Here is a 13698-nt window from a genome sequence, read left to right as displayed (position 1 = left end):
TTTTTTTTTTTAATCAAAAGGATCACAAATAATCTTTAATTAGAACACTTGGCCTTAAAAAAAGAAGAAAAGGAGCAGTGTTATAAACACTGCCCTCTTCCTCTCCCCTAGGCCTGTGCTGAGGGCTCGGGACGTGAAAACTGTGGATAAGCGGCCTTCCCTCCAGGGTGCACAGGCCAGTGTGGGGACGGGTCAGGGGAAAAGGTGTTCATAAAAATACCGTGAAGGCTCGCGGTCAGAGGGAACACCAGGCGAGCACTGAAATCACAGGCCAGCTCCAGGCTGTCTCCCCAACCTCTCTGCCGGCCACTGCCCACCTGTCACTCTGCTATAGACCCCGGTCTTCTTGTGGCTCCTTCAACGGGCTGGGCACGACTACCCTGCTCACTCTCTTCCTGGAGCATGCTTTCTCTGGAAAGCTACGTGGTTCATTCTCTCACTTCCTACAGACCCTCCCTCATCTCACCCTTCGTGAGGACTTTGCTGACCCCCCCAAGTCCAAGTAGCAACTCTTCCCCTAAATTCCCCCACTCTCTCCTCACTCTGTATACCATCTCTACTCCATTTCTCTTCATGGAATATATGACATCTAACGTAATCATTTTACTTGTTGACATGCTTATGGCCCACCTTTCCTCAATAGAATAAAGCTTCATGGGGCAAATTTTGACTGCTTCACTGTGCATCTCCAGAAATTGACACAGAGGAGAGGTCACCAACTCCCTGTGAGTGCCCAATAAATGTTCATTGAATAAGTGGATGGATGGATGGATGGATGGATGGATGGATGGATGATGGACGGATGATGGATGGATGGATGGGTGGATGATGGATGGGTGGATGATGGATAGATGGATGGATAGATGGATGAGTGGATGGATGATGGATGGATGGATGGATGGATGATGGATGGATGGATGGATGATGGATGGATGGATAGATGGATGGATGGATGGACTTGGTGGGGAGTTGGGGGATGTATCCAGAAAAGGGTACTAAATCTTAAAGGACCTTTTGGGTTAATACAAAGCATTTAGAAAAGAGAACGCCTAGCCCATGCGTGATCTTGGGTAAATCATATTACCACTTTCTCCTCTGTAACATGAAGCTAATGCATTATATTGGCAAGTCTATGATGAGCAATGAAACTAAAACAGTTCAGACTAACTAAAATGAGCTACGGATGGCACAGGCTAATGCAACATGGGAAGAGACAAGAGGAACCATGCCTTTCTCCACAACCACCAAATCAAGTTCTAACCACAGGAGACAGAGACTGAAGAAGCCAGGCACAATGAGGGTGAGAGCTAGGTGGGTCGGCTGAACTTGATCCTGTTTTCAACAAGGGGTACTTTGGTCCTAGGCCAAAAGCAAAGCCCCCAGCACGCTATAGAACTATATTCTAAATTGTTAATTCAAAAAGCAAATCACTTTTCATATGCTACTTGCCTTTATGCAAATAACTGCATCTCTCTGAGCCTTCGTTTCGCCATAAAATGAAGCCCACATCTTCTCCTACTAAGCGCCATGTAAAAGTTTCTAGAACAGTGTCTGCCACTTTGAAAGTGCACAGTAAAATTTTTCTGTATGGAAATACAGTATTTGCACGCAGTTTACATGAAAGTAGGGAGATCCATGGGACTCCTTTCTGGAAAAAGGCAAAGAACTCCAACTGAGTGTATTTTCTGGGGCTTAAGTAGAGTCATGGCAGGGGAAAAAATTGTATTTTCTTAAAAAAATAAGATTGTGGCCTGGAAGCAGTGTGAACTATGTGGTGTGGGAAAGTGTAGGACTTTGAGAGCCAGGCAGATTTGAGCCAAAATCCCGGTGCCCCATTTTCAATCCTGTGTCTTAAAGCGAGTTTTTAAAACTCTTTTGCTGGGGCGCCTGGGTGGCTCAGTTGGTTAAGAGTCCAGCTTTAGCTCAGGTCATGACCTCACGGTTTATGGTTTATGGGTTTGAGCCCCGCTTCAGGCTCTGGGCTGAGAGTCTGGAGCCTGCTTCAGATCCTGTGTCCCCCTCTCTCTCTGCCCCCTCCCACTTGTGCTCTGTCTCTCTGTCTCTCAAAAATGAATAAACGTTAAAGGGAAAAAAACCCTCTCTTGACTTGATTGTCTTTATTTTCAAAACAGAAATAGGGGCACCTCCGTGGCTCAGTTGGTTAAGTGTCTGACTCTTGATTTTGGCTCAGGTCACGATCTCTGAAGTTTATGAGTTCAAGCCCCATGGAAACAGCACAGAGCCTGCTTTGCCTAGGATTCTCTCTCTCCCTCTCTCTCTCTCTCTCTCTGCCCCCCTCCCCAAATAAACACATAAACTTAAAAAGAAAGAGAGAGAGAGAAATAAATATATCTACCTTGCAAGGTTGTCTATAAGGTGAAAAATGTATATAAACAGATGAACAAAATAGAATTAATAGATGCAAAATGCATGTTGAAAAGCATAATTAATTTCTACTAATATAAATGAAAATTTGAGTGTACTTTGAACAATGAGGGGCCATGTCGGTCCTGGGTAACCTGTAAATCACTAGGCAGAAAAAATAATTCATGTTGCATATACCATGAAATATCAAACATACCATAGCTATTTTTGTTTATATGAGCTACTCAAAGTATTTCCTGAGGTTGAGGCTGAACAGATAAATTTATACAAGCCACAACCTCACTAGCAGGTTACCCAGTGAACAGTGTAAAAGGGAAGCAGGGGGTGGAGTCTTGACACAGTGTTTCAAAGGAGGAAAAAATAAGAGATGTGCACATAGCACTCCATTCATCGGGCACACGCTTACACAACCCTCTCCCTCTCCCAGAGGCAGCCTTGAGCCCGGGAATCCAGAGCCAGGCTTCCCTCATCGACCCAGACCCAGGATTCGCTTTACACTTCATCCAGTGAAACCCACTCTTTAAAGAGGGACTGGAATCCAGGGGGAAACTCAGTTCTCCAGAGACTCCCCAGGCAGTGCTCCCTCCACATCCCACTAGGTCTCCCTGCTCCTTGGAAGCGTAGGAAGCAAAACTGAGCAAGGATTCCTAGCTCTCTTCCTAGCTCCTAGCTCTTTCTCTGCCCTCACCTCCGGGCTCCCGACGCTGTTTTCCTTCAACGAGGGGACCATAAAACCATGTTTCCTGGGCAGAGGCAGCTGCCACAGTGTCTCTTCGGGGTTTCTCTTTCTCCTTCTCTTCTCTTTCTCTTTCATAACCTTTTCCTACGTCCCCCAACCAGTTAGTAAATAAAACTGAATATTTTCCTAGTCCTTTATTTTTTTTCAAACCTATATTAGGCTCTTCTTCCATTTATTTTTGTTTTTAAAGTAGTATGCTCAAATGATTTGAGTGTTTTCAAATATGTACAGAGTAAGATTTGACAGGGTCCTGTGTTTCCAAAGCAAAAGAGTTAGACATTTCTCCCTAAAAAAATGTGATCTGGTTGCTTCTTGCCAGGGAACGTCAGAATTGCCTATCTCAGTGGTGGTCCCCGGTCCTTGAAACACAAAAGGCCCCCTAGCCCCATGGGAGCCCCTCAGCGGTCAGTTCCTTAGTGAGCTACACAAAAACCAGGGTTCAAGTTGAGGGGGAGCCTTGCTCAGAGAGCACCTGGCAAGGCTCTGGCCTTGGTAACACCTCCCTGAAGTTGAAGGGACTCCCCATCTTGCACACACACACACACACACACACAGGAGTCCAGGCCTCTCAAATTTACGAGGACCAGCCAACCCCAGGAAGTACCCTGGGGAACTTCAGGACCAGGGTGCCCCGGTGTTGACCATGTTCACCACTCCCCAGTGGCTCCCACAGTCTGCAAACTGAAGGGCCTCAGGATCCTAAAACTCAAGGTCACTTCTCCGTTGTGGAAACCCCCTGTCCACAGTCAGGCCCCTGGTTCCTATCATGAAATACTGCCAAGTGAGAATCTCCTGGACGATCAGGGTGGGTGCTCAGATAGGAGCAGAGCGACCGATTTCTTATACGTCGTGAGATCCAGGAGGACATGCGAAACTTTCAACCTGGCAAAAGCCAGAGGTATGATACATCAACTGTAAACTTAAAGGGCAAAGAAATAGAGAAGGAGAGAGAGAATAAGGTTGGTCCCCAAAGCCCTGTACCTCCATGTTCTATAATCCATATTTAGCCCACAAAGGTGCACACTATTTCAGTTCCTTGGGTAGACCTCCCCTGGTTCCATGCTCTACAACAGGGAATTTTCACTCTCCTTCCCAACACCGCTTCAAGAATGCCTAGCCATGACCTTCACTACAACCCCAGTCACAAGAGCAGCTGCTGGGATGGCCACCTCCAGCAGGGCATCGGTCACCTGCCGCGCATGCTCAAGCATTGAGTGAGCCCTCGCTGGGCATCAGTGCAGGTGGATCCCACACAAACCAGCCCCCCACCCCCGAACCGGAGGATCAGAGTTGTGAGAAGTAAAGGAACAGCCGGAGGAAACCGACACACGGGGCAGGGAAGCCTCTTGCCTCCCCCCGGCCTGCACGGAGGCCCTACGGAGGACTGAAGCTTCAAGAACACAGCCAGCAAGCTGCTCAGTACTTTTCACTCTGATGGGGGCCCCCACCTCCACCCTAGCCATTCACAGCGGGGGAAGAAAGACTTAATTTACTTAGAAATAGAGTTCCTGGTGCCCAGAGAAGGGAAGCAACATGCCCAAGCTGACTCAACAAGTCAAAAGCAGACCCAAGATAAGAAGCGAGACCTTCTCACGCTCTGGTTACCGCTTTCACTTCCCCATGCTCCCTGGCCAGGCCCCGGTTCCCTCTCATATGGCTGAAATGATGAGTAAGATTTAAAAACTCCCTTCTACCTTCCTCCAACGGCCAATGATGAAACTTGCCTAGAAGCCACACTAGACCAAAAATTCCCAGCTTATTTTTAGTCCTATGGAATTTTTTTAAAAACTTACTTCGTCCCATTGAAACTCTGGAACCTATTCTTCAAAATTTTTGTTGTTATTGCTGCTGCTGTTGTTTTGTGTTTGTGCCAAGAATGGTCATTTATTTCCTATTACAGTTGACCCTTGAAAAACATGGTCCACTGACCCACAGATTTTTTCAATAAATGCAGGACAGTAGCGTAAATCTATTTTCTCTTCCTTATGATTTTTCTAAACATTTTCCTTTCTCTAGCTTACTGTATTGTAGGAATACAGTATATAATACATGTCACATACAAAATACGCATTAAGGCTTTTGACGAGCACCAGATGAGCCGTGTCACCAAACCATTTAGTATCAAAGGCAGGACACTTGAGGGGCGCCTGGGTGGCTCAGTCAGTTAAGTGTCCGACTTGATTTCGGCTCGGGTCATGATCTCACAGTTCACAAGATCGAGCCCCACATAAGGCTCTGCAGGGACAGTGAAGAGCCTGCTTGGGACTCTCTCATCCTCTGTCCTCTGTCCCTCCCAGTCCCTCACTCGTTCTCTCTCTCTCTCTCTCTCTCTCCAGGGAAGCTACGTGTTCTTTTGGGTTTATGAATAAGAGGTCCACAAACCCTTCTTTGATATTCTTTCCTTAGATGTACTTCTAAATTCAGAACCTTTCAGATTTTAGAACAATAATACAGTGCATGTACTATGTTATGTATACCCTGGCAGGCTCCTGGACACTCATCCTTCTAATGAAAAACTTATTCACCGAGAGTGGTATAAATGAAACCCATGAAGAGTCTCACGTACGATCAGGCCAGCTTTTGACTTCAAATGAGTTATGAAAAACAACACTTTAACTTTTCAGAGCATTTTGGATTTGGGACTTGCAAATAAGGGAATGTCAATCTTGCAACCTTATTCATTACATCTGAAGGTACCCAAGGGCCCAGATTTGAAACCTCAACACTTCAGAAAGAAAACACACATATGCACACTTACAAGATAAGAAAAAGACTAAGGGTAGGGAGACAGATTATAGATTAAGTTCAACACTTGTAATGCTCCAGCAAACAATACAGCCAGGTTCGATTCAAGTATAATATGAAGACTCACAGCTAGAAATATAAGCTCAGAGGAGTGGATCTGGGGGCTTTGTCGAGGGGCAATTCAGGAATATGTCCGTCAGAGAAAAGGGAAGCCCCGTGTCACTTTCTACCCCACACAACAAATAAAGAGGAGCCTAAAAGAAGGAGCAAAAAATTTTTCAAATTTTCTTCAAAGACCAGGCAAAAAAAGGAGGCTGACACATGGCTAATTAATTTCTTCTTTCCAATATTCCTGAGACACAAATATCATTAACTTCAGTTCATAAATTACAAAATTTAGCAAGTCTAAGGAATCTGCCTAGAGGAAGAGCCAGGATTTCAACCCAGGTTTGTTTGTTTCCAGGTGCACACTCGCCCTGTAGCCCCAGGGATATTCGCACAGAACTTCCATGTGTATATTTCACCCCTAGACATCTCAGAGAGTTACGGTCTGCTTGTAGCTTTCACAAGGCTGAATTCTGGTCCCAGCCTTGGAAAAGTCTCTGATATGGGTTCCCTATCTATCTATCTATCTATCTATCTATCTATCTATCTATGTCTTTCTCTTGACCTCAGTGTTTGTAAAATAGAGGAAGTAGACCAAAGGTGTCATTCTTGTTTTGACGACATGTGAATCTGTCATTCTGCAAGCTCAGTCCACGGTTTTCTTGTGCTCCCATGACCTCCAGCTGTCTCAGGGAGAAGTCTGAAAAATAAGTTATACACAACCTGCCTCAATTGGGTGGGCTCCACAGCTCAGCAAGGCCATATGCTGCACACACCAGAGGCTCAGCTCATTACTGCTGGATGGCATTCTCTGATGAAGTGGGCTAAGCAAAGGACACCCTCCAAGGACGTCAGTCCAATGCCGAGATGCCGGTCACAGGGAAGCACTGAAAACACAGCTATATTTTCTTTCCTCTTTTTTTTTTTTTTTTTTGCCAATTTCAAGGTGTGGAGGGAGGCCCATCTAGCTCTTTGAGATGAGGATTTTCCCCAAGACACATCTTTTTAATTCCACACTCCTCACACATGCACGGTTCTCATTTGTCCTACGGGTGGTGGAGAGAGCCCAGGCTTTGCAGGCACACAGATGTGGCTTTAGGCGCCAGCCCGCAACCTTCCTGAATGAAATGGCATTCTGCAAGTTCCTTAGCACCTCTCCATTTCAATTTCTCCACCCAGAATGGGGCTATCTGTTTCCAAAGCTCATCAAAAGATGACTAAAAGTGACAATAAGTGCTCATGATTCCTGCTGACAATATCTACATGGTTCAGAAGCTGCCACGGCCCACGTGTTACCGAAGGGACCACAAGACTCAGAAGATGAGAATTTAGGCTGCTAGGGAATGGGCAGTGTGGGTGGAAGACCCCGGGTCTTCTCTGACTCCCTGTTAGTTCGCCCCCTGGCCACAACATGCTGCCACCCTATTCTAGGCTACTGGGACCCAGCCCCATGGTTGCCCCTGGAAGGGCCTATGTTTGGTCAGCGGGAAGGACGGAACTTGATGGAACGTTGACGAAGTTGTGTGTTTCCCTCTGTTCCTCACCATCCTAAAATGATTGTGCATTTTCATTTATTCTAAGGCCTGGGAATCATCGAACCAAATTATTTTTTGAAAAACGTTAACTTAAGACAATTGCAGTAACCAAGGCATCTGTGAAGCCAAGCCCTCCATACCCATGTCAGCAGAGACCCTGGAATGTGGGAGGAAGCTGGTGACTCTGCTCCCCACCTCTGCTGAGTATCTGCAACCCTTTTGTCTCTCCCTGTCATCACTGGCTTTGACTTATTTCCCTGATGCTCGATCAGAACGTGGTTCCCTTTCTGTGAGGGAGAGCAAGGTTTCTTTGCTCCTTGAGAGGATTATTTGAAAACACACCAGCTCTGCCTCGGCAGCCTTGCTGACTAAGGCTGCCAGCCTTGCTTCCTTCCCCATCACTCAGGAAAAGGAGCCCAGGGGCTTATTATGATCATTAAGCTAGATGTGGAAGGGTCCTCTTAAGTCATCAAATCCAACCTTCCCATGTCACCAAGAGAGAAACCGACCCGGGCAGGGAGGAGCAGAGCTGAGAGCCACGCCCGGGTCATCAGCTGTCTACGCCACCGTGCTTCCCTATCCCAAGCCTCTCAACCTGCAACATGTCAGGTGTATTTCAGATGCTCCGCAAACAATACCATGTGGATGGAAATGGACTGCCTTGCAGCAAGAGTCAAAACAATTATATTTCCCTCTTTCTCCGGCACACGAATGCCAAGCTGCGTTTAGCAATGTGTCTCCTGCTCTGCTTCCCCACAGAATGAGAGCCAGCTGCGGGCAGGGATGATGCCACACTGATCACTACGTGCCATCTCTGGCAGCAGAGGGCAAGGGCCTGCCCTGTACGTATCTGTTAAATAAGTAAATGAGTGATCTCATCTTTACGCTTGATCCATCATAAAACTGCAATTAAATTCTTTGGGGGCACACCATTTCCCCGGTTTCATTTTAGAGATCTAATTATCTACACCATACAGAATTTTTATTGGAAAGTGAAGTCATTAAATAAGCAGACACCAGGGGCGCCTGGGTGGCGCAGTCGGTTAAGCGTCCGACTTCAGCCAGGTCGCGATCTCGCGGTCCGTGAGTTCGAGCCCCGCGTCGGGCTCTGGGCTGATGGCTCAGAGCCTGGAGCCTGCTTCTGATTCTGTGCCTCCCTCTCTCTCTGACCCTCCCCCGTTCATGCTCTGTGTCTCTCTCTGTCCCAAAAATAAATAAAAAACGTTGAAAAAAAAAATTTAAAAAAAAAAAAAAAATAAGCAGACACCAGACTCTGGCCCTGAGATAATTGCCAATAGGAGCACATCTGTCCGCAGCGCTAAGCTGGACCAGGTAAACACATTGCTGGGGAACACGGCACCATTTTCACACCTGATTCTCTGGGACAACGGGTTCTCAGGCCAGGGAAATCGGGCTTCTGAATTCCTGAGAAAGGCTAGCGGTGAGTAATTCCACAATTGCTTCTCAATACTTTCTTATTCCTAGAGGTGGGTTCTAATGACAGTTATACAATCAGTCCCATTTATTTCAGTGACAAACCGGTAACCCGTTCGTGTGCAGAGGACACTCCTTTCAGCATCATCGAACACTTCCTCTTAACTTGGACATGTCAGATTCCTCCTCCATTCATCACCTCTCAGAATGAAGCCTCGACCAGCTGCAGAGAGCTCCATTAATGCTACGCTGAGAGCAAAACTCTAATAAAGTCTCTAAATACTTACTATGAGTCTAAGTTACCGACCAGGTCCTCCCCGTTAAAATCTGCCCTTGTTCTCCAAACACAATTACTTTAGGTCACTGACACACCAGCCAACGAAATGACAAGACTGTATACCAACGCACAAACAGCGAGCAAGCAGGACCCAGTTTTAAATTCCGGCTGATGGGCTCTGTGTTGTTACCTTGCCCCTCCCGGTTTCCTTAACTGTGAAAAGGGGCCGATAATACTAATGCCACAGAATTCTGGGGAGGATTTGAGAAAATGTATATGTGGTAACTTTAAAAAAAAAAAAAAAAAAAAAGGAAGCTACACATGCCCAGAATAAAAAGCATGAAGCATTCATTTGCAAGTATCCTTTGACAAAGGAGCCAAGAAACACAAGAGGGAAAAATGGTCTCTTCAATAAAAGGTGCTGGGAAAACTGGACCCCTTTCTTACACCATACACACATATAAGCGCAAAATGGATTAAAACCTTGAAAGTAAAACCTGAATCCATAAAACTCCTAGAAAATACAGGCCATAAGCTCTCTGACACTGGTCGTGGCAATGAATTTTTGGATTTGACACCAAAATCAAAGGCAACAAAGAAAAAATCAACACGTGGGACTTTATCAAATCAAAGTACCCTCACAGATAGTAGCTTATCCTTGAAACTCAGAGTGTTCTTTGCCATTTCAAATAGGTTCCCCCTTGAGAAAACAAGTGTTGGGGGTTTGCATAGAGTCCCCGTGTGGTAAAGGATCATTTCTCTGGTGAGAGATAACTCAAAGATTAACCAGCAGTTGAGGGTCCCGAGCATGGGCAATTTGCAACCTTCCCAGATAATGAGTGGATCTCCAAAGGCCAGAATTAGTCCAAAGAGCTCCCCACCTCTGCTAAGAGGACCCAGAGGCCTAGTACCGGAGAACTCTTTCCTAATCAATCAGACTAAATACTGGCAAGTGCACTACGAGGTGGGCACCATGCCAGACCCCATAAAGACATTAAGATCGTTTACATCTCAGAAGGCAAGTAGCGTTATTGCCATTTTACGGATATAAGAACTGAGGCTCGGTGTGGTTATCTAGTCCAGGATCCTACAGCTACAGAGTTTGGATTTACAGCTGACTCCCAAATCCACTTCTTTCCAATCACCACGCTGCCCTGTGAGGGAATTCATGCAGCCTCTGAGAAAGGATTTTAACCAGGATGAAATAGGAGCCAAGCACACGATGCCCGATTCAGCCTTAACGGTGACCTGGTCAAATTGTCATCTCTGGGCCCTGCATCACCGTGACTTTGTCACACCACCTCTCTGACTGTATCCTAAGGATCTCTTTCCATGTCTGACTACATTCTTTGAAAAAAGGAATAATGTGCATGTTTTTTGAAATCCCCAGTTCCCACAATTATATTTGGTGCCGAGTAGATGCTCAATGAATGTCAAGTAGGTGAACTAAGTGAATGCAACATCAAGGGCAGACAAGATGGCTTTAAGGAATGCCTCTAACCCTGACATTTCACGGCTTAATTCTTTCTAGATCAGTTCTAATCTCTGGGCAGTAGTTCGGGGTCTCCAACACTGGGATTTCCCAACGGGATGAGGACATTCAGGTGCTTCAGGCTATCGACTGTTCAAAGCACCCCCTATAGGCTACTCCACGCCATCCTTCAAGAGCAAGCTAACATGGATAGACGCGTAAACCCCATTTTAAAGACTTGAAACTGAGGCCCATAGGAGTGACGGACGCCCCCAGGGCCAACTTCGACAACGAGGCTGCTGATTCCCTAGTCTTCTCATGTTACCATTTGCTTCTTCAGAGTATTATTAATAAGCCTGGAGCATAGGCAAAGTGAAGGGAGGAAGGGGAGGGGGTGAGAAAGGAAGGGAAAATAAAAGGGAAGAGAGGAAGAGACAGGGCAGCTTCTCTGGAGAGTGTCACTGACAGCTGGCAGTCGGTGACCCTATGGCCCTGGAGAACTCTGAACTCCTCACCCAGGGCTGGCTGGGGTGGGGAGCGTGGGTTTACTTGGCTATCCGTGCCCCTGACTTACCCAGTTGCAACTAGGCTCTGAGAGCAAAAGCAAACCGAATGTTTCTTGGTCTGAGTCAAAAACAGGAAGTCACAAGTGGCTTCTCTCCCCTCTCAACTTGGGTCTCCAACAGTTGGGGTCAAGGGTGCACCAAAGGACCTGACAGGGAGCTCCCTGGCAGCCGGCCTCTGTGGGAGTCCGCAGCACCTCTAAAACGTGGAGGTTGGGTTGCTCTGCTGCCCCGGGGAGTTGGGGGTTGGGGAGCAGGACCAGGAAGCCCACAGGGTGGGAAGGCAGGGAGATGGGCTTCACGATGCCAGCTCCATCCCTGAGTGCTAAAACCAGTGTGACCTGAGGGCAGTAGCTCACTGGAGCTTAGTTTCGTCATCTGCAAAGTGGGGACAGCCCCTATGGCGCGGGGTTGTCGTGAACAGCAGCAGTGAGCCCCTTACCATACACGGAGCCCAGTATTAGCACCGAGGCAGTCTGCCACCCACTGTGTGCTGCCCGCTTCCCAGAGATGCAGACGGGAGTGGGTGTGGACGGGTGGGTCCTCACCTCTCTCCCCTCACAGGAGCCCAGGGCCAGAAGGAGGTGAAGTTCTGCCAGCCCCCAGCCTGGGCCCAGTGCCCATGTTTATGACTGTTTATTTCAGACCAAGTAGAAAGGAGAAATTAGAGCCATAAAAGACAGGACAACAGACCAATAAAAACCAGCTCCCAGAAGAGTCAGAAGGAGGAAGAGAGGCAAAACTGTCACCATAGCAACACAAGACAGTCAGAAGCACGCAGGGAAAACAGCCCCTGTTCTGCCTCCTCTCTTCACAGCAAAGCCAGCCTGGGACCCCATTCGGAGCTCAAGGGAAAGCCAAGGACCCACCCTAAAGCCTGAGCCCCCAGGCCCAGATGCCCGGCCTGACCTGGCTGGCTGCCACCCTCCTCCTGCTGGCCCTCGTGCAGTACGGGGTCCCAGCCCTTCACAGTCCCAGCCCAGCTTGCTGTGCCCTGGGGACTCAATGATATGCAGATGGCACAGGCCCTATCCAGAGGGATGGTGATGGGGAAAGACCGGAGGAAAAGTTTCCAACAGAGTAAGGCAGGAGGCCCACAGAGCTGTGGGGGCTACTAAGGCCCCAAACACTTGCCCCATTACTCTGCCCCAAGTCCTTGGGGAGCAAGCAGGGAAGCCAGCACATGGGTGAAGAGGCCAAGCCCAGAACAGTGGCCTGTCAGCGGCTGGGGGAATTTGGAGGATCTGGGGGTGGGGTCAGCAAATACCTCTAGAGGTCTTAAATGACAAAGGTCTTGGTTCTGGTCTCTGGGGACACTGGCCAGCAAGTCAGAACAGCTTGGAGAAGGACCTAGGAACCCACTGGCACATTTTGACAGAGGCTTCTTGGTCCTTCAGCTGGCAAGCAAGACAGGTGTCTCCACCGAACAGCATGGCTGGCCTGGGACCAGCCTTTTGGGAAGTGGGTCAAATTGTTCTCAAAGCTCAGGATCTGTAAAGTCCCTCTTGCCAGCCTGGGATTCTGAGGAGAAGGAAGTGATCTAGAGAGGAGGCCTGGGTCCTAGGCACAGCAGTGTGCTGGCTGGCTAAGAACATCTGGGCCAGGTGGCAGCAGAAAAGTCCAGGTATGCAGGCACTGGGGAAGCGGTCATCCTTGCCTCTCAGGCTGTAGAGAAAGATGGGGAGCCCGGGCCTCTGGTGGTGGGAAGAGGGAAGCAGAAGGATGGGGTCTCCTGGAAGAATGGCTCTGGAGCTGATGATACCTGGCTGGGGGCCGGGGATTGAGCGGTTGAGGGGTGAGGGGGGTGATCTAGAACACAAGCAGGAGGCAGTCCCGGAGAGCAGGGCAACGGGCGCACAGACGGACATCTGGACGGCGATCGCAGGAGAAGGGCTGAAGGACTGGGTTCTCGGCTCTCCCTCCCTCCCTCCCCTGAAGGCTGCAGGGGCATCGGGGGCCGGGGAAGGATGGCACGGTTCTCCCGGCGCCTCCCGAACGCCCTTCCCCGCCGACCCCCACCCGTGCTCCCCGCCGCGTCCCCGCCGCGTCCCCGCCGCGCTCACCCGGGCTCGCCGCCGCCCTGCTTGGCCGCGCGTCCGCCGCTGCCCCAGCCGCCGCCGCTGTGGACGCCTCTCCCGCGGCCGCCGCAGCCTGCGAGACGGCCCCGGAGCCCCGCCCCGGCCCGCCCCGCCCCGGCCCGCCCCCAGCCCGGCCCGCCGCGGCCGCCCCGCCCCGCCCCGGCCCCCGGGGCTCCCCACCCCTGCCGGCACCCGCCTCGCCCCACGCTAGCGCGGCCACCCCTTCCACGTCCTGGGGCCGGTGCCGGCCCTCTCCACACAAGGCAGCCCCTGCCCTTCTTTTGGCCTTGGCCGTTTGGCTTTGCCCCCCAGGAGGAAGCCCGGACCAGCCCTTATTGCTTCTACACACTGAATTCCTCCATACCC

General features: G+C 49.2%; 1 protein-coding gene across 5 annotated transcripts in view; it reads right to left on the bottom strand.

The window, feature by feature from the left end:
- Window positions 1-13369, bottom strand: part of CYRIA (CYFIP related Rac1 interactor A) — a 107008-nt gene extending 93639 nt beyond the window's left edge. For 2 of the 5 annotated variants that reach the window (XM_042933630.1, XM_042933631.1), the window contains exon 1: window positions 13318-13369. The gene's annotated coding sequence lies outside the window, so the exon portion shown is untranslated. The remainder of the gene's footprint in view (window positions 1-13317) is intronic. The other 3 variants (XM_042933633.1, XM_042933635.1, XM_042933634.1) reach the window with 3 other exon arrangements.
- Between the last annotated feature and the right edge of the window lie 329 nt (window positions 13370-13698).

This window comes from Panthera leo, chromosome A3 (genome assembly GCF_018350215.1).
Source record: "Panthera leo isolate Ple1 chromosome A3, P.leo_Ple1_pat1.1, whole genome shotgun sequence".
NCBI lineage: Eukaryota > Metazoa > Chordata > Mammalia > Carnivora > Felidae > Panthera > Panthera leo.
This window is presented reverse-complemented; position numbering and strand designations above follow the sequence as displayed.